This window comes from Dromaius novaehollandiae, chromosome 1 (genome assembly GCF_036370855.1).
Source record: "Dromaius novaehollandiae isolate bDroNov1 chromosome 1, bDroNov1.hap1, whole genome shotgun sequence".
Taxonomy (NCBI): domain Eukaryota; kingdom Metazoa; phylum Chordata; class Aves; order Casuariiformes; family Dromaiidae; genus Dromaius; species Dromaius novaehollandiae.
Window position 1 is genome coordinate 43,356,317 of NC_088098.1, and position 22,458 is coordinate 43,378,774.

Sequence of the window (22,458 nt, forward strand, 5' to 3'; positions counted from 1 at the left end):
GTCAAAAGGAATGATATCAGAATACTGTAATCCTAATGGCTGTAACCAGGTAAGAATTGAACAGGTACTGAACAGTGACGAGATCAATACCGAACTTGTTTTGAATTCTGCAACAGTGTAGTAATTAGCTCTGGAGTAATTTCTGTCACTATAAAATGAAGGTTATCTCACCATCTCTTCCTGCTTTCTAAAGTGCTCTTGCAAAGATCTAAGACCATATAAATGTATATGAACCAAAAGGAAGAAAATCTTGGCAAAAGGGGAAAAAAAAGAAAACTATTGTGGAGACTTTCTTTCGTAGAGCTGTGTGTAACAGGAGGTGTGCAGTTTGCTTATAAGCAATACTAGTCATCATATCAGAGCATATAATATCTCTGTTGCTTAGAAAAGTTTACTAAAATTTGTGGATAGTTTTCAGCCACTGAAGTGGAATTTTCTAGTTAGATATTATCAGTTTTCTTCAATACCATAGCTTCTCCACTGAGGCTGCCACTGAGTGTTTTGGGAAATTAGGGAAAGGCATAAAAGTTAATTGAAATCTTATGGGGACAATAAAACTGTAACATTTAAGAGGGTCAGTTTGGGACAAAATGGAGAAGTTTACAGTATTTCCCCTCTTCTCCTCCTCACAATTTCCTCATTGGGAAATATAACCATTCTGACTTTTAACATAGTGACTGGCTCAAAGCAATTAAACTTTAACAGCATTGCAGAAGAATGTCAGTGTGAGCTTGAATATTATCTACCTTGAACAACTAGATACCTAGAACCAGTATCAAGTTGGCATTGACTTATGTAGAAATATAAATTCCAGTCATTCCATCCATGCCATTGCCATTTTCATTCCCATGAGCTTAATTATTGTTGACCAAACGGGTGAGCTGTCCTCATCTGTTGGTTTGATTTGTTTTGTTAATGGTTAAATTACTTGTACAAATATTTATCAATTGCATGTCTGTTAACATTGATATGAATTTGCTTGTGACTTCAGTGGAAGTAAGAATAGGCCCTACAGGACAAACAAGTTTTAGACTATTAAAAACAAAGTACATACTCTGCTTTTCAAGTAGCAGCTGCTTTTTTTCCAGTATATCTGACAGTAAATAGTCTCTTCTTTTAAATTACACTTCTAGGCTAGAGCCAAGAATTTTGAGTGGAGGTGGCTGTTTTATGCTGAACTCTGATTCCATTTGACCAAGTCTTCATCATTTTAGACAAGCTTTTGAATTCTAGGTGGGTGTTTGATATTTTAGAATAACTCAAGCTCTGTAAGAACAATGGGACCTAGATGCTTTGAGAAAAAGGTGTTGGGATAAGACAGAAGAGATCATATGAATGTTAGATAGTGCTTTATAAATTAGTTTTAAATAGAGATTAAGTCTCTTTATTGGTGCATGCTTTATGGCTGATATCCCTTTTGCCAGACTGGAAGAGAAAGCCTTAGAAGTTCCACATATGATGTTTCTTCAGAGCATCATATGCAAATGAAGCATAAGAAAATCCTTAGGAGAATAAAATTAATCTATAATCTACTTTTTTTTCTACAAGTGCCAAAATATTGGATTTATTAGACATGTTTCTCTGAAAAGTTCTGTGTCTTTGCACCAGTTTCACTAGATCACTAAAATCCTGACCCTGTCCCCCTCCACCTAGGGACAAAACAGTGTATAGAAAGGTCTTCAGGCTGTATTAACTTTTCTTTCTAGCTAGAAGAAATAGAGGAGCAGATGAGGTTCCAGGTTTAGTTGAGAAGTGATTGGAAGAAAACTTATGAACCTAAGAAAAGCTGAAGTTTACTTCTTCCTACTAATCTGAGACAATGAACAAGTCACAAAATGTATAATTCCATTATATTTCTGCTGTCTGAGTGGACATGGTTATTCTATAGCTGTTACTTCAGTACATTTGTTTTAGAATCATATAAATTATTATCCTAAATCTGAATTCAGCTATTTATAAATAATTAATGTCCATATCATTCTGCATTAATGTATATGCAATGAAAGCTTAAGCAATATAAAATCTAGGTCCCATTTCCTCTGAATTATAGTTCTACCAGTCATGTAGCATACATCTGAAGGGGATATATTTGCAAAAGACCAAAATTTAATGATCTTTACTGCTAAGTGCTTAAGTATTAGTTACAGGCAAATTATCTGCAACACCTGCTTTGCCTTTACATAAAGATAAAGAGACACAAGTTTAAAAAACAGCATAAATGGAGAAGTATATTTTGCAAATGGTGAATATATCCTTTTAAGAGAGTACACCCTTATGGTTTTCTCATTTCAGCTGACTTCATAGTTTCCTTAAAGAGAAAAAATCTTAGATTACGAAAACTATGATAAAATATATTGGATTGAAGAAGAGGATGGGGTTGTGACACTTCTTAGAAAGTACTATTGTCTAAGCATGATATATGAATGTGTTAATTCCCTCTGATAAAGCTGCTCAGAAAAATATACTAAATTGTTCATCAACTCTATAAAAACATCTGATTCTCAAAATATTCTTTATTTCAAACAGCAGTGTATCTGTTCTATCTGCCTCTTAGCAAATGGTATTTAACTCACTCAAATATCTAAAGAGCTAGAAAATATCTATACTTGTTTTTATTGTAATTGCCACCTAAATGAAGAATGGCTTCACATTGGATATAAACTGTATGCTCATACTATATGGAGAATGTTTAAATAAATGAGAACAATGAAATACTAATAAAAGGAAAATAGGCAGATGTACTAGTGTTTCATTCTATGCATCTTTATGTCATCTAACGATCCGTGTCATGCCGACTGTCTCCTGGAGTCCAGCCTTCAGACCTTATGGCTTTTATTTTATCTTTAACTGTTGTGTTCATTCTTTTTTTTTGATTTATTAAGGATAATTCTATTCACCAAAGAATTTTTGAATCAAGTTAATTCAACATATCATGCCACAAAGATGCAGGAAAGTGAAAAATATGAGGTCATTCACTAAATTGCTTAGAAAACCTGGGGAGAAGTAATATTCAAATAGAGAAATGGTAAACTTATTGTATAGGTAAGTAACAACAGACACTGTCAGAAAGGAGATACTCATATTAGGGTGTTAACTGCGTTCTCCATAGATCAAAAATTTATTCCATGTCTCTGTCTCTATGACTTGAGATTTAAAGAGAGAAAAATAGGCCAAACTTCAGTAAAGTGAACTCACAACATAGGTTAAAAGCAAGATAGGTTTCATTCCACTTAATAGACCAATATAATATATTTTCTGTGAGTTTGTGAGTTCTCTTTACTGAAATACAACATTGAAAAATCTGTAGCAAATTATATAGTGCTTTTACAAAACAAATGTTAATTCAGGAGCTACACATTAATAAAGTCTCCAGAAGACCCCTAATCCAAATGAGCAGCTGAGAAAGTAGACACAGCTAGTGTCTACTTTATTAGTTTACTTACTTAAAATTTTAAATCTACTGCCAATAAATATATTTCAGCATTATCATTGGAAAAATATTGTCACAGGGAAAACAAATGCTTCTTAAAGTTCAGGTATGTGCTATTTTTAGCACTCAATTCAATTTTTTACACGGACTCATCGAGCACTTGCTTGCCATTAGGTTGTGTAACACTTCAAGGCTGAGTCAACAGTGGTGTTGCAACATGTAAATAGACCTCCATTTTCAAATTTATGTTTTAATACCCCTCAGAGATTATCTTATTGCTTCATTTGTGGTCCTCAGTGTACAGCCTGCCTAGAGGGTTTTTTTTCCTTCAGTGTTTCAGCGTACGATTGCCTCCCGGCAGTGCTTTGTCTTTTCCTATCAAACATTTTGAAATCCCTGGGCCAACAGAAGCTGTAGTGAATCAGAGTTCAGGTGAGCAGTTCAGGGTTTGTTGGGTTTTCTGTGGCTCCCCAGAAGTGGAGAACTGTTCTTTTGCCAGCTCTAAAGATCATCTCTTTCTGCTAACATTTCCACTTAAGAAACTGTTTTTCATTTTATAATGCTAATCAAAGCCAAAGGTGAACTTATGCTTGGTTTTAAGTATAAATTAAATCTCTTACTGACATGGATTATATTCACTTCACGGGGCACATCATAGAATAATTTTACCTCACATACTTATGTGACCTCTGTTCCAGCCATACACAGAGCCATCACAACTACCCCCTATAAAGTGCTGTGGCATCCTCTTTGCATAAACTGAGAAACAAACCTCAGTGGCCAGGCTTCACCCCCCCACCCTGAAATTTTGGATATCCAACTGATGCAGCTCATTTAAGAGTGTTATCACCTTTGGCTCCCTGTACAGTCAGTGGAGGAAGAGAACAGAGAGGAAAAAACACTCTGTCAGAGGAAAAGACACAGCTTTGGTGGAATGAGACTAACCCAGAAAGCCTGAGTTATCTTCACACCAAGGATGCAGGTACTGCAGGGCTGCCTGGTCCAGGAGGCACATTATTCACTGTGCTACAAAATGTTCACAACCATGCATGAGGGATCCAGGGTCTCCCTACAGTGATGAATAGTTTGATGTCCAAGAATGGTTCCCACAATAGCCAGCTTATTGAATAAGGAGCTTCTTTGCATGGTGGATAACAAAGGCTCATGGAACTAGATATCTAATTCCACTTTGAATTCAGAACTATAACCAGCTGAAATGCTTTTGGAGTTAGATGCCTTTATAAACAAGGGTCTCCTCTAAGTGTGTAGATCCATGCTTAAAGAGCTGTACAGAGATGCAGAGGCCATAGATTCACATCCCTTTTCTTGGTAAAAAGAACCCAATCCCTCTTCTTCACTTTACTGGATAGTGTCTTAACTACCAGCTAACAAGTCTAAGGATTTTTTTATTCAATTATTATTTCTAATGTCATTCCATTGTATACTATTTTTAATTATTTCATGTAATGAGGTTGAAAGGAAAGGAAGAAGCAATGCAAAAGCATGATAATGGGTGGGTGGGATGTTCTGAATGGGGAAAGAACTGCATCTCTGATGCTGTCCTAAAGACTACTGTATGCAAAGTGGACAGATTAAATTGGAAAGCCTGAGATCCTCTCTATCCCAACCAATATTCTACTGGGAAATGAGGACTCCTGTGTTCTCAGGCAGCACGAAAACTTGTTTCCAACATCTTTGGTGATTGCTTTAAATGCCACATTAAATCCCTGGCTGAATGGAAAGCTACTGTCTGGTGTGGATAGAAATTGCTACTTTCAGATTTCTAGGAGGTTATGTATCATTTCAGCACAGGTTTTGGAAGTCATGGGGCTTTTGAGTGCCTAAGAAATGGTAGGTGCTGTTTTCGAAATCAGACAAGGAATACAAGCAAATGCCCTGAAATAGGTTCCATTTATTCAGGAGGGAGTATTCCCCCAAATAGTAACTGTGGTTACTATACTATTTGGTGGAAACATTCTAATGTTTTTAGGTTACATAGGCTTAGTTTCATTGTTTTACACAGCACAGACTCTCATTGGATAAAATTTCCTAATTCCAGAAGGATTTGAAAAACTATTTTTCTCCCAGCTGAGTGAAAGCAGTGCCTCAGCTGTTACATCTGCAGGGAATAACAGTTGAATAACCATGCCTCTAATATATCTTGCATTGCATGCAAGTAATTTTTGTCATGTCTTTGCATTCAGTGTTTTCTTTCCATGTACATAAGCAACATTTAGGCTTTTCAGGCAAAATATAATTTTTCAGATGGTGACATTTATTTATTTATCTATGAAAATTTTAGTAAATGCAAAGTGTTATTATTTTTACTTCAAATGATTATCCAATGAATAATTCTCACCAGAAAGAAACTTCTTTGGTTTTGGTCCCCCATAGACCATAATTATCAGGAATATAGCATAACACCTATGACAGATGTGACTAATTATTCCATCCATAATTTGGAACTTGTTGGCACAACCATGTGGCAAATGTTCCTGAATTAGACACACATGCCATGGTGTTCAAATCATTCACAAACAGGAAAAGGCTAATTAATTTAACTGAAATATTCACCCAGCTGCAGATATAATTTGATTTTTAGGTTGCTATTTAATTACTGTTACAAATGATTAAGGAAATTTTTCTGAAGGATACCATGCAAAAGCCTACTATAGTTAATGATAAGCACCACATATACGCCTGACTTTTCAAAGGTGTTGGGAACTGAAGTCAGTGGAAGGTCCTGAATTTAGTTCAGTTGCAGTCTGAGTGAACAGTTCTACAGCTGTTACATAGGGCAGCCCAGTGAGTCCTTCCTTGATTCTAATCTTTCCATTGGGAACAAAACTGGCATAGTTGTAACAATTCAGGTCCGTCAGTTATGGCTGTAGATTGAGTTTACGATCCCTTTGTTTCCAGATCAGTTATCGACTTCAGTGATGTTCAGGGTCCTGCAACGTTTGACTTTAAATTTGACCTTAAAAAATTCAGGGGAGAAAACAGTAGTGAATTTTCTGATCAATGAAGAAGCAATATTTCTTCGGAAGTGGAAGGAAGTGTGTGGAAAATGATGCTACTATGGTTAAGCAGAAACATTAATTACAATTGCATCCTCCTTCCACCCTCCCTCCTGAATATGTCACTACTAATGTCTTTGTTTAGCAGATAATGGAGCAAGACCTTTTAATATTCAGTGATACTTACAGATGATCCCTGCTCCATAAAATGTTCAATATCTTGTTGGACTTTCATGTAGTTTTTTAGCCAATAGGGCAAGAATTTTCAGATACTAGCACAATATACTTAATTCTTCAGTTTGCATTGTCTGTCCTGTCACTCCATATGTATTTTTGGAAGACAAAATCGGATATCAGTGTATGCAGCTATCCAGAGAATTCTGAGATTGTATAAAGCAAAAATTCAGAACTCTGTAAAAAGGGAGGAAAATGTCTACCTTACTTCCAGCTAGAAAATAAGGGAAGACATGGCAGAAATCTCTGTTGCCCATCAGAAGGCTTTGCCCTAGTTATCTTTTAAGACAGTCGATAGCTAGATTTTCCTGATAAGGTCAGTAAAAAATGGTATTGTTTGCTGTGAGCCTCAAAGAATAAGAATGACACATTTCAGCAGAAAATCAGAATCACAGCTGAGGCTATAAGTGCATTTTTGCTAGTAAGAGACTACCACAGCTGCTGAAGTTGCTGTTGTCATGTAGCTAGATTCGAGTGCTGCAGTTCATTCTGACCTATCTTGTATAGGACCATGTATACATGCAAATTAGGTGCATAAATACAGCACTGTATAGTCTTGTTCACCCTTCTTGTCTTATTAATTTTGTCCTTTCTTGCTTGCTGTGTATCTAGGTAATCTAGGATTATATGTTTGGCCATCATAGCATTTCTGCCAGCAGCAGTAGTTCCATTCAACAGTCTTTCTGGACTTCAGTCCCTACAAGCTGTCTCTTTATCTTTGTCTGCTAGAAATAACCTTCCACTGCTCCACCCAGCCGTTCTTCTTATCAAATAAGTATCTGAAAGAGAATACTTAAAATGGTCAATAAAAGCAATTAACCTGTTTTCTGGTCTTTAAATAGACTATTTACCTCTCTTTTTTGTAAGTGCACACCATTGACCACTTATTGAATCATATTTGATATCAAGGGAGACTTAAGATGCTTATTTCCTGTTATGTTCAATTATTCATACTGTGAAAAAAGGAAAATTCACTTCTTTACTTTTTATAAAAATAGTTGATCTCAGAGTAAGGCTGTCTGTCCAATTCTCATTCAAATATCTATAAATAAATAAATAAGTATCCTGAGCAGAGATTGACATACATGCCAAACTTCTGTATGTCATGCTAAATCTTGAAGTACTTAATCAAAGCTTTTCTCTAAAGCTCACGAAAGTCTAAAATCAAACCAACTGAAATGAGTATTTCTTAATCACTGACAAAAAAAATATTGTCCCATCATGTAAAAAGGAGATAACTTTGCTGTGGGAAAATAAAATTCACACCTTTGAGTGACAGCCATGAAAAATTACATATTAAATAGTACAGATCACATCATGTCGCACTCAAGGTTTCTGTGGAGATAAACTTCTTTCAGTCGTTGGAAAAGTCCAACTTAAAAAGAAGAATCTTGAGATAGTGAAAAGTGTTGATGAAAAGCAGATACACTCAGGACATTCACTTAACAGGAATAAAGAGAAAGAAAAAGTGAAATAAGAAGGGGAATATTATTTTTGGCTTGTCCTGTCAGAAGACAGTTGACTTCCTAGTTGAGGTAAATTGAAATTTTCAGATATGTGGTTCTCATTCTTATCCACTTTTAGAAGGGAAATCAAAATGAAATATCAAATAAGCAATATTTTATTTAGTCTTTGGATAAAAAACAAACTAAAACAACTTCCAAAACATCCTGCTGTCTGCATGTCATCCTAGCCACTATCAGGTGACTTCTGCATGCTTTCTAATATTTTATTAAATATTTAGCGTACCATCTAAAAGCTTGATACAGAACTCCTTGTATAGTCATACTTGTGTCCAGATCTATAACTTGATCAGATCTGAGTGTAAAGCAAATAAAATACCTTCATGTTGGTGGTTTGATGTCAAATACCTAAGTCTAAACCCTTATCAGCCTCAAAAACAGTTCAAATACTTCAGAACTGACCATGGAATGAGGGGAGAAGTAATCTTTTTTAAGAGACTGAATGTTTTTCCTTTATATTTTCTCAGCGACTCTATTGAACCACCAACACAAGGGATTGAATATACAATGATTATTTGACCCTGGACAGCTTCTTTCCTAAATCAGTTTCCTAAAGAAAGCTTGAACCAGCCCTTAAATTGGGACCAAAGGAAAGAAAAGGCAGGCATCCTGCATCCTTCCTAAGTGGCTTCTCCCCAGGTTGTTTCTGGGTGCAGCATTAAATACCTTCTCACAGCTGGCTTCCAGGAGAATGTCCTTTCCATTAAAGGCATTTTTGCAAAGCAGAGTCTGAAAGAAGAACACTTGAGCTACAACCTGAAAGCTACAAATGGCTGTTTCAGAGGTTTCTAACTAGCTCTTATCCTCCCTCAGCCCTACCAGGTGATAGCAAAGCATTTATACTTGCAAGGTGGCTTTGTCATTAAAAAAAAATTACAAGTTGTTTTTTTCTTCAAATTTCTGAACGATGTGTCAATGCATCATTTTCCTTACTGTCCTAGCTCTTAAAAATTTCGTTTCAAGGCATAATTAGAGCAGAAGGTGGCTCTGTTTTCCTTATAACTAACTGTGTCACAGAAAAGGTAAATAATTTTGTGAGTAAATAATTCATAGTCTGCAGATTTCTACATGAGCTGCTTCAAAGCTTTCAAGTCTGCTATACATTGGCACATAAAATGGAAACTATAGAGTAAAAAAGGGTTTAGAAGATATCATTATTGGATTCCTTATCTCTGTAAGTGCAAAACAGTCCTCAAACTAGCAATTTAAATTGATCTCTAATTCATAAGTAGGAAATATTTGATAGAAATAATGATGTAGAAAATTGTCCAGATCTGGTAACTTTGAAGTAGTGATCAGTGGAAATTTATAGTTATAAATAATCAGAAAGGAGAGCAAGTGACGGTTTGTTTCAGGGAAGAAAGACTACTGCAGTCAAGGTCAATCTGTATTTGAGAAATAGTATAAAGTAAAATCCAAATTTTATTCAGTCTTATTTAGTGTTTTAATCAAGTTTTACATTAAGGTTTACATCTCATCTAACTTGAACTGTCTAAAAGTTAGGCATCTAGAAGTTGTCTGTGCTACTTCTCCAAACAAAATAATTTATCTTAACCTAAGGGAATATTTTAAGATGTCAAATATTGCTATCCTGCCTCATTTAAATGATCTGGTGTATTGTATTATCCTATAGAACAATTGCAAAGATATACCATGCACTGCTGTCCACTATGAGTATCTTAGAAGCAGGCACATGTATAAACAGTTTTTCCCATGTAAAAAATAGTTTAATTATAGCCTCAGATTCTGAAGGCTATTCACCCCTCCTCTGTGTACTCGCTAATCCCTATACTAACTAAATACATATCAGTTCTTCAGCACGATACAGACATGAGCCATGTCAGTTCATCTATTATAAAGTGATTTTAACTGGAACATTATTCTGAAATTTGGTATACAGAAGCAGCTACAATTTTAAGTTTTTCACTTTTGCAGTTGCGTATGCTAAGACTCTGCAAGCAAATGCAGTGGGGTAGCTGTTGAAATGTTACAGTTTTGCAGAAATTATCTCCTAAAGAGAGCACCACTTTAACCTTCCTCTATAACAAAATGATAACTTCACGGTATCCTCACCTTGAAACCTATATTATGTAATTACTTGAAAACTACAGGAATAGAAAATCAAAAGCCTTAACATTACATGTAAAAATAGAAAATGTTAATTGCTCAAGGTCAAACTCTTGATCTTTAAAGAAAGGTAGCATTACAGTCATTTGTACAAAGTTTACTTGTATTCTGTTCATACACCTTACAGCAGGGCTTATAATGTTAATGGTCAGACGCTATTTTTCCACCTAACAGACTTTTGGCTATTAAAATAAGACACGCCTCCTGAACATATATCAGAGATCTTCAAAAGACCTTGACTTTTCCATAAAGGTTTGGCCACATCCCTTTGATAGCAAAGGCCAATCATTTTCTAGGATGACCACTTGAGTTCAGGAGCATAAAGCATAAAATACTTTTCAGCTGCACAGTTGGAGGGATTTTTTTTTTTTTAAACATAGTCAAAACATCATTTTCTTGCTCCCCCAGTTCTTTTTTTCAGAGAAGCAGCTAACTGTGGTTGCTGAAATTTATTGAAAAAAATCAGGACAAAAAATTAAATTTAGCAAATCTTTAGAAAAATTAAAATAGAGCCTTATACCTCCAAACTTAGTCTTTCAGTGCTCTCATTTATAACACCTACAGTAATGTAAAGGCAAAGAAGTATTGTCAGGTTAACAAGTTTTCTTTTATCCTAATTTTATTTTCTGAACATTTTTACAACCTCTCTCTCCATCAAATAGACACACACACTACAGTTTTTTAGGTTCCAAATTACTTTTAAATCTGAAGACAGGAACATTTATGCTACTTAAATAATTATTCAGTTTTAACAAGGAGTTTAAAATGCATGTCAGTCAAAGAAGGGAGTGGTATTTCTCAGTTACTTCCACTGCTGAAATATGGCGTGGGAAAAACAAATGGGGTACTTGTCATAAAGATTCATTTACTGCTGTTATTTGCTAAGTAACCGAGCCATGGAACAAAGCTTTCAAAATGCTGTGAATTTTCTTTATTTTTCTTTCTGGACTCCATGATCAGACAGCTGTCATGCTGTATGTTTTATTTGGATTATTTTATATGTAAAATTTGCATAACAATATTCTAAATAATACTAAATTGCAATACTAAAGAGGAAACCCTGACTCCATTAAAAACTTTCCATCTGACTTCATTAGTATAAGTAATTTATCTCAAAACTCTATGATTAACTTTTTGTGCATAGCAGAAGTGTCTGAAAGCCCAATCATATACTATGTTTCTGCTGAGAGTACCAGGAAAAAAAAAAAAGCTCTCTTAAAAATCTTATTATCTAAGCTGTCCATGTGGAAATGACTTTCCAAAATAAAGTCAGCTTTATCTAAGAATAAATTGTCATTATAGGGCAGCTATACTGCAAGAAACTGTCAGAATGAATCAATCTATCTTGCCCACTTTTTTTTCACTTTTTTTGTCCTCTACAGTGACCAGTGGTGAACCCTTAGGGAAAATAAAGAGAATAAGCATATACAAAATGCTTCTTACCCTCAGCTCCTTGTAATCAGCAGTTCAGGCACTTCCAAAGTCAGAAGGTAAATCCAGCTCTGCTCTACTGACTTGCCCGGGCCTATTTTGAATCTATATGCTTTTGTGTGTGTGTGCCTATAATAATCCGTGGCAACACTTCATAAGTTTATTTTTTTTTAATAAATATCTTCTCTCAGATTACTACTTCTTATAACACAGGTACACCCAATGAAATTATTAACTTGCAGGTTTAAAACAAATTATCCTTTTCAAGTCATCCTCTTCATAGAACTTATGATTTGATAGATTTCCGTCATAACTTTCTCCATTATCTCTTTTTCAAAGTTGGGAGTCCTAACACATTTAATCTCTACTTAGACGGAAGCCATTCCTTACCTATGAACATACTGCTTACCCTCCCCTCTCTACTCTGTCTAGTTGAAATTAGGTGGAAAAAAGTATTCCTGTACAGCTATTCCACATGCCTTCTATTAGGCAAGCCCAAAGAAACCAGTGGATAACAGAGGATGGAGGTGAGGGAAATAGAGACACCAATACTAGACAACACAATGCTGTGACTTCTCCCATCCTTTCAAGGATTTCCTTTATGCCTTCTATAAACCTAACAGCATCTACAGCTGTCACATGCTTTCCTGTGGTTGGAGGTTAGAAACAAGTCAACTACATGTGCTTCTGATAGCTTGAAAACAAGTGTTTCAAAGTCTCAGGCAAATTAAGAACAAGATCCATTTATGTCAGTAGTTTTGGAGTCTGAATGGGAGATCAGGGAAGCAATAAAACTCAGAATGAAGAACAAGGTGGTAAATCTGTAAAGACTAGGAAAGGAAAGGAAATTCAAGAAATGGCACTCACTACTTGGTTGCTTGTGCTTACTAAAGCCACTGTTTCGCATAAAGAAATGCTTTCCCCTGATGCAGTAGAAGACTGAGCAGGACTTATCCAAATACCAAAGATGAGCAAAAAAGTTCAAATAAATCCAAAAGGATCAGCATGCAAATAACCTTATGAATGTGACAGTTATCATTCTGAGCTGCTTTCAGGTGAATACATGAAATCTAAAATATATATTCAGCCAGGTGTGCAATGGTCTGTGTAGGGAGATCTTATCTAGAAAAATCTAAAAAAAAGACAATATGGCATTAAATATGCAATGGTATTCAAGCTTTTTTGTCAGAAATATGTCTGAACTGATTTAACAGCTCACTCCCATTTCTAGGACCTATTACACTTCTCTTTATGACTGTGTGAAGACAACTGAGCTTTTGCAGAAAGGCAGATGATGGCACTACGATCATCTTGTGATGTTTCAGTACAACAAGGCACTTACTCTTCAGAAGGAGGAAATATCTTTCCTTTCCTTGAGAAAAAGGACAGTCAGTATATCAGTCCTAAAGAATTTATTTTCTTGGCTTCAGAACAGGTGGCAGGACTGGGGAAATGAATAGGTAGAAAATTTCTATGGCTATTGTCAGATATATGTATATTTACATGCATATAGATTTTCCAAAGCGCTTAACTAGTGGGCATGACTTGGTCTACTCATAGAAACTAAGACCAATAAAACTTGTCTAGACATAGTACTGCTCTAATTTGTATTGGAAACTCAACAGGACACCAGGCTATATAGTTCAGGAATACAAGAAGAGAAAGCTGTTTTCCACCACTCTTTCATTATGGAGCCAAAAGGAGCTAAACCAGAACAGATAATATACCTAACTGGATATATTTAAAGAAATTCTTTTATTTATTAAAGGCTTTAGAATGAAGCATGTAATTTGTGTATGCTATAATTAAGTTCCAGTGAATTATAGATCAGCTGGCCTATAGCTAAGAGTGTTACGTGTTAATTTATTATATATTTTACCATACTTATTTACATGTTTTGTTTGCAGTTGGATCTATTTTTTCATGTGTATGTAAGATGCAGAGAGTCCGAGAAACTAATGAGCTTCTTTGTTGACCATCTTATTTAATTGAATTTTAATCAAATTAGAATTGTTTGTCTGTGGGCCAAGTTCTCAGTTGTCCTAAATGAACATGAAGGAAATGGATCTCCTTTAACACCACCTAAGGTGCTGAGTCAGATGCCTGAAACCTTTGTTAAAGTTAGTTAAAGCCTGTCTTATGTTTCATGGGTTATGAGCAGCTGGCAAATTATTTTCTGATATAACTTTAGTGACAGCAGTAGAAGCACACAAAGAAGGAATCTACAGTGTGATCCTAAGATATTAGAAGCCTAAGGGCAGCTCCAAAAAATGATGTAGGGTTTAACGTAACAACCATCTCACATTTAATAAGAAGACAGTCCTGGCAGCCTGAGCCAGAACCAAGGTCTTCTAAGGTAGCCTATCCACCAGGCTACAAAGTCAAATTCACATTGTGCTTCCTCTCTGGTCCAATATATCCTGAATTTCCATCTGCCTGGGGGGAATATCTTCAAAAGAGACATGCAGATTGCCTTCCCACGCTTCATTAGGCTATAGCCTGATGACGAGGACATGTTCTTTGAAGGTGAAGGTGCTTATCAGAGTTCTGAGGAAAAGGACAAAACTGAATCCATGAGTTCAGCCTGTTTGGTGGGTGCACTAAATGGTATGCCAGTACACAACATGTCATGTGAGAATCAAGGGAAAGGCTTCTCATATCTTCTCTGGTGTGGTCTAAAACTCCCTACTCGAGATCTGCAGCGTGTGAGGAGCTTGGTCCTGTTATGTTCCATGGCCTCTGGAACTATTTACTGATTGAGCTTCTGGGTGATTCAGGCCTTACTCCTCCTAGTTTCTCAATCTAAACTGAGCTCAGACATGATCTAAGTGCTGAACTTTTTAAGCCTGCCAAGCATAAGACAGTTCTGGGCACGTGCAGTGACTTAATACGTACCTAAAGAGATTTAACATCAAAAGTTGAAGAGCTTATAGAGATTAGGTGTCTCCAGCTTAGGAGGTGAGTCAGGAATTTAGAATCATAGTTTTCCCTCATCAGCCAAAATTACGCTCACATTTTTATTTTGATACCTAAATTTTGCACTGGAACTTGCCTTGAATGTCCCCTATATCTAAAATAAAATAAATAAAATATATCATTATGAAATAGCAGAGTTCCTTGTTTACAGTAGTAAACTGTAGACATCTTTCTTTAGAGAAAAACCTAAAAGTAGTAGCAAATGCAATGCTCATCAGTAGAACAAGAAAACAAATGAGAGCCAACAACTCATAAACCAGATTCCTGCACTTATGACCCTTCTGATTTAGGTAATAGCAATGCTTATGCCTGCATTTAAGTACAGAAAATGTGCATAGAAACAAGAAAAATACACCAGGCATATGACATTAAGTAATGATGACATGCAGTAATGCAGAAATATGTCAAGAGGTGTTCTCTGAAGTTAGCTGAAATGCAGCTTATTCCCCCCAACATGCAGAGCAGCTCTCAGTTGTGCGGAGTGCATGACACTGCTGCTGGCTTCAGTAGGCATTTCTTTGAACATTGTTGTATCTACCCTGAAATCTACATATGTCTTTAAGTGTTTATTTTGAGGCCATTCATCTTTGGAAATGGCAGATCAAGCTCTCTACTGCAACAAATATACAAGTGAGATGATATCAAAATGAAGCCATTTGAATGGATTGTTAAGTCTCCATGACACTTTTTAGGGACCATTTTACTAGCGATTTAAAGATACTGCTGTACAAGAACAGGAGGCTCCTCAAGCACTGAAGTTACCTGAAGAAGGAGAGGCCCAAATGAAATTTAGGTGAAGTTCAGATGCCTTTGAGTATTTGTGTTTCTGTCCTTAGAGCAAATCCAAAACTCTAAGCTCAAATAGCTGGAACATAGTTCTCAGCACATAGATTACAAAAAGCATACTGGATCAACACCATGTTAATTAAATGAATTGTATCATATAAGCATTGCACTTCAGATATTCTTTCCTCAAGCTACACGCATCTGAATCCAGCCATAATAGTCATGATATTTACAATTGCTGGTATAATATTTTAAAACTGACACTAACTTTTCTTTGACTCCTTTGTCACATTGTTGGTTAACTTGGGATCATTCAGAAATACTTTTTTTCAATCCTTATTCAAATCAAAGTCCTCTGGGAAGGGAAAACAAAGAATTGAGAAATCAAAAGGATCCAAATGTAGATCAAAGAACATTTTCTTTTTGTGGTATATTTCTTTTTGTCTTCTTTTTTAAGATCTGTACTTTACCACAGACCAATGTTCTCAAACCACAGGCTATTGAACTTTTTAGCACAAAGATTCACCATGTGCTGAATAATCACATATAACTTTTGTTTGATCTCTTTGACATGAAGCTTTTAAGTCAGGCTGCTGAGACCACTGCCTATCACGCTGACCAAATCACTTCTTCCTTGTACTTCCCTGTCAGTCTGCATTCATCTGTTGCCTCTTGCCTCATCTAACATTCAATTACACATGCTTTTGAGGCAGTGGCTCTCTGTGTTCTGTTTGTACAATATATACAGATGTCTGAAATGATTTCCTAAGCACTGCCACAGCGCAAATAGCAATCAATAATTACATAAAATCATTTATGTTCATTTCATTTGCTGCTTCTTTTTTGCAATGACAAAAATGTGTATATCATGCTTCTAACATCACACTTCAAGATAAAAGATCTGCATTTAAATGTAATTTCAGTTGAGAGTGTTTTAAATATAATAAGCTCTTCAGGATATTCAGGTCTGTGAAAGTCAGAATCAAAAGGTTTTATTTTGCATAAGAAAGTTTCAAAGATCAGTGAAGTGAGAAATTCAAACTCAGAAATTCTAACATTACTATGTAATTCTGAAAAGTGAGTACAATTTAGAGAGGTAAAAAATCAGATATTTAGTAATCTCTGTTTCTTCATCTGACCAGGCTCTATAGGGCTCCTTATCATATGCCTAAAATCCTTCATTCCGACTCTTCCAGAAAACATGTAATCACTTAACCAAGTATAATCTGTATGTTAGAGAAAGCTTACCCTTGGTTCCAAAAGACCAAGTATACAGTTAAGTTCTAGAAACATTGCAGACTTTTATAATCATTAGTTGTGGCTGATCATTGGATTAGAATATGGTGAGAATTACTATCCTTGTAAAATGAGCTTAGTCTGCTAGATAAAGCAAATTTATTAATTTGAGACCTAAAAAAAGCTGAGAAGAATCCCTTCACTTCAAATCTTCCACCACTTAGGGATTTCTAAGCTGACACATTATAAGTGCCTCACTAAATATATACAGAATTTAATACTCTAAAGGTTAATTATACCTGAGAAAAAATAAACTACTTATATACTCTCTGCAGAAACTCTAATTCAATTCTTCTATGAGCAAACAGCTGTACTAAATGAAATTACAGTCAAAATAATCTTTCATAAGACACCTATTTTAGTTAGTTTAATTAGCAATATAAGTATTCTAACTTTTGCTCTATTAATACACACACTAAAGATTCTACTGGGATATATGAAAAGACTGAACGTAAAGTGGATGAGTCAATTTACTGTAATTTTCTCTTTCTCTTATTGCATATTTGCTCTTTAAAAGGCTTACAGGTTTACAGTCTGCACGAAGGCAGACCTGTAATGTCAGTGCGAGACTCAGGTCCAAACTGGGGAGAGAAGGAAGTTGGCTTGTGATGATGGGAAATATAACAACAGCAAAAATAAAAAAAACAGTTTATTGCAAAAGTTTTCACATATTCTACCTCTCTCTTATGCTCTTAAAAAACATTTTTTTTTTAAGAAAATGATACTCACTCATCATAGAGAGTTGGTGACCTTTCTAGAAAAATGTTCATATGCCTATATATTTCCTGTTTAAAATTATGCCCCAAAACTAACAGTTTGAAACAGGAAGTAACATTTTTCTGTGTACAAAGATAACACCAAAATTTGGCAAACGGCACTACATGCCCTTAATGTATGCATACAAAATAATGTATGCATGCAAAATAACAAAACGTGACTGGAATTGCATTACACTTCATCATGTCCTAATGAAACAACTACACACGTTATCCTTTCCACCAGACACCCCCTGTACTGCAGGAACAATTTATCCATTGTAGAAGACTATTCTAGCAGAGTCGTTAGGTAGACTGTGCTTTTTCTCCTCAGCAACATAGTCTGATAAAAAGAAAGGAGACATGGCTAGGATTCCTGTCTCCTGGCAATTCCCTCATAATATAACAGCCCAAGGATGTTATTGGCAGTTGTAAAAACTGATCCGAGTTATATGCTGGGTGGGAGAAAGGGTAGGAGAAAAAGAAAAGAAGGGAAATTGATGTAAAAATATTTACAATGCTTTTTTTGGATTTTTTTCCTCACAGCTCCATGCATTCAATCCTATTTTGTTCTTTTTCTTTTATTCTTAATGGTTTTTAATGCCTTAATTATATATTGTTTAGCTAAATATATTGTTTTAGTCTTTCATTTTTATCCTGCAGTTCTTAAGCTATGCTATTAACCATTTACTTATAACTATAAATCTAAACTGTGTGCTGTTTTGAGTCAGAGGCTTCATAATTCCACACTGTAAGGAGGAGATTGTTGATTTTCATGATGTCTACACACATTAATGATTGTGGTAAAATGGGTATTACTTATACTAGATTAGAAGTAACTGAACCCCAAATTGAACCTGTGATTCACTTCCTGTAGCTTCCTCCATTTAAAAGGCAGACATCTGCTTTAAGCTCATCCTATAGGCTCTGTCTACAGTCAGTGATACTGCTGGAAGCTGATTCATGCCACGTCTAAATTATGAATCACACCGCGCAGGTGCCTGTCCCTCTCCATTGAGAAAAGCTGGGTGACTCTTAGGTTGGTCCTTACTTTTGAGATTGCTAAAACGAGGAATGATGCATTTCACCTTCTTGACCTGAACCCATTACAGATATAACAACCCTTTGTATCTCATATTTATAAGCAGGTACATAAATGTAATTACATTATTGCTTTAATCAGATTGACTTAGAATATCCAGCTCTGTTTTCCCTTTTGTTCTATCAATCCTAACTTTTGTCAAAAGGCAAATTGTGTGAAACATGGCTTGTCTGTATTTTTGCCCCCTCTGACCTGATTTATGGCAAAAAAAAAGTAGTTGCAAAATATTGTTTTCTTGCTCAGTTTTCCTAAGCAGTAAAGTCTGGGCAAAACTTGTACAAGAACCTTTCATTGTTGCAGTAAGTGAGGTGAGGACATCTAGCTTTCTCTCTGCTGTTCTGATACCTTCCCTAGTCCCGCCAGCCTCATCCAAGTTTATTAAATAGTTCAATACTTCCCTTGGCCTTTTAAAGATTTTCAGTCGAGGTAAAATGAGCATGCAGTTGCTGAAATGATGGCATGGATTTTTTAAAATATAACTAAGTTATGCGATTAAACTATATGTTTAGGCTCAGTGTAAATTTAGATATTAAAAAAAAAAAAAAACCTTTGAAAAGCTTAGCTTGGTCTTTAGCAATTTAGCTAGGGAAGAAGAGCTCATAGTTGCATTTTGCTAAGTTGCCCTTTGGAAAAGGCACTTGGTAAGAGGCCAAAACCTCCTGCACAACCTCCAGCCAGTGAATAAGGAACTCTTCAAACTAGCTAAGTTTCTCTCTTGGTTATGGCTCACTGATTATTTTACACAGCACTGGTGTGCATACAGGATTGCCAGTAAACATATTTGATGACTAAATAGTACATTGCAGTCCTTACAGTTCACCTCATTATAGCCCCCTCTCTTTACCCATACAAACACAGCAAAATGGCTCTGTAAAAGTAAGATGAGATAATAAACAGTGCCCACCCTTCATGTTTATACTGCAGCAGTCAGTGCTTATTACTGTTCTGTGTAAAATGGCAAGAAAACAATCATTTCCAGGCTGGATAAAAGCAAGGTAAATATCAGCAGGTGTATTTAGTGCTATTAACCCGGCTGTAAAGTGCTTATTTGCACAGAATGTTCAGGAAGAAACTCTCATTACTTGGCAATGTTACTGGACTATAATCTTTAAACAAACCCTGAAATCACTAGCTAAAACCATAACTGTGTTGAAGTGGAAGCAAGTATGTACGCACAAGAGTGCTTAAAAGCCTGGTAAAACAGCCTCAACAGGAATGCAGGTTTCTCCTCTGCTCCTCTGTTAGGAAAGCAGCAAGCTCCAAACCGTGGGTTTCTGCTGATGAAAGCTACGCTCTCGAGAGTTACTGTGGGACACAGAGGTACGGACGCCTCCGGATGTAACTCATTTCACAGCAAGTCACAACCTGAAACGGAGCTGGGAATTGAGGGAGTGAAGTCAGATTCTCAGATCTCCATCGCCACCCCTCTGAATTATTGATAGTCAAACTCACCTTTTCTATTGTAATCAATAACAAGTGGTTTGCAGATAAGATTTTCCAGTGTCCATATTTATACAGCTGGAGCTAACTATAATTGAGCAACTCCTGCTTGTGCAATTCCACTGTTGGTGCATGAGAAGTTCAGGAAGAGCTAACAGAGAATACAGCTAGAGAGCAACTAAGCTTTTCCAAAGAGCACTGGATTACGAGGCAAGCTTTTGTTTTTTTGTTTTTTGTTTTTTTCTGGGAATGATTAACTCAATTACTCACTAGTGGACTAAAGTGAAACAAAGAAACAAAATAATGAAAGAAGTATTGTCTAAACAGATAGAAATTGCAGAGCTTCTGTGAAAAAAGAGAGGAAGATAACACCGAACCAATTTATGGAACAATATTTATAACACCAATTGTACCAACATATATATTGGCCACTGCCAATAGGCAAGTGGGAAATGAATAGGATACAGATGTTACAAATGTATTAAACTAAGATAAGGAATGATAAGAACCCTAATACTGTGCCATTAAACCTTATGGAGACAGGGGGAATTGGAAAAAGATATAAAATTGGATTAAGAAAAAGCTATTCAAACTCGATTTAAACTCAAACTGAGGAAATTATAATACACATATATTGAGCATTCAGGCTAAACATTGAGTCAAGATGCCAGTGTTACTGAACACAAGAAAAAGGAAAACAGAAAGCATGAAAAAGTAAGACAATTAAATGATGACAAGAAATCTAAGGCTTATATCTAGCCTCCAGAAAACTGAAAAGCCAGCCCTGAGAAGACAGAATACTTCAAAATGAAATCTGAACCTGGCGCAAAAGCTTAAAGTAGCTGTCCCAGACTGAAACAACAAGGAAAGATTTAAAAGCAAGAGCTTCCAAGCTGGGAACACATCTCTGAACACTAGATTTCATTCACTGTATTTAGTGTTTTTGTAATAAATAAGAAATAATCTGTTAGACAGCTCTTTCATTCACACAGCAGGATAATTAAAGCAAGTCAAAACCTTCTTCCAATCACAAATTTCTTCACTGTTTCATTTTTGTTTTGTCAGCTATAGTTAAACAAAGTATGAGGCAGGTATAAATAATGATGGAAAACATGGCGCATTTCACGAGCTGACTCTTACAAACAACTCGAAATTCTTACAGTTACTTTATTGATTCAAGCATTTTAATCTGCAAATCTTGACCGTGATTTTTACAAGAACAAATAGTTTTGAAATAGCTGAGGCAGAGCATCTAAGAAAAAATATAGCCAAGATCTTCAGTTTTATTAAGTAGTGGATTTTGAACTCCAACCTGAGATGCTGTAAATGGAATAATTTTTTGAAAAATAAAGATATCTTAAGTGCTGAAAACTAATGCGTCTGAATTATTAGATCCTTCAGAACAGCCTCTTACCTTATAAGAGATATTTACTTCAACAACAGGTAAATACACAGGGCATAGAACATAGTTCTATTTTTCTCAGGCAACAGACATAAAAGGAACCTGCAAAAGGAAAAATCATTGTCCTTAAGGGTCAAGTAAAACATCTTGAGGTCAAAGCTGATAAAAAAAGACACGGTTAAGAAAAGCAGTTGTTCCATCTTGACCCTTAGTACACCCAATTCTGCAAAATGCTGGGAGATAATTCTGACATAACAATTACCTACGAGAGCTTGTTCAAGTAGTTAAGTGTGGTTAGAAGCCATTTTCTATCATTAAAGCAGCCACACTTTTGATTCCAGGAAGAATTTGGAATATAAAACCTCTGCGAAGTGACAGCAGTTACATTTCGGAACCTCAGTCAAACTTCTGCTTGAAGTTAGTTTTACAGAGAACTGGCACTTACCTGAATCAGTTGCACCTATCTTTAACCTGCAACCTGCTTTAACCTGGTCTGAAACATATAATAAGTTTTGGTATATTTTTACCTGTTTGGGGCTTTCATATCACAGCCTTTTGGCTGAGTCTAGTTCATACCTACCTCAGTGTTCAGAAAAGAGAAGCTTAAAAGAAGACAGATTGCAGGAAAGAAGGATGTGTATAGAGGAAAATAAGGGAAATTATCATCTTAATTCTTGTATCTATAGTAAATATGTTCTTCTGCCTTTCTCTATTTAAAATTCCAGTGATGTTCTTGAGTGCATGCAGAAATCTGTTTTCAGTCAATCGTATGTAGTATCTGCATTTATTCTGGTAAAATTTACTGATATTCTAATAAAGAACCATGACAAAAAAATATATAGTTATATATTTATTCTAATCAAGTACAATTTGTCATGGTTGGAATTATTATCGACAATTTATTACACAGATCCGTCCCATGACTGAACTAATAAGGAA

The 22,458-nt window shown here is 35.7% G+C and overlaps 1 long non-coding RNA gene across 2 annotated transcripts in view; it reads right to left on the bottom strand.

Moving 5' to 3' along the window:
• The window catches only part of LOC112981453 (uncharacterized), a 66,501-nt gene that overhangs the window by 33,260 nt on the left and 10,783 nt on the right, over positions 1–22,458 (bottom strand). For both annotated transcript variants that reach the window (XR_010389403.1, XR_003258715.2), the window contains exon 2: positions 21,532–21,621. This is a non-coding gene — a long non-coding RNA (uncharacterized LOC112981453). The remainder of the gene's footprint in view (positions 1–21,531; positions 21,622–22,458) is intronic.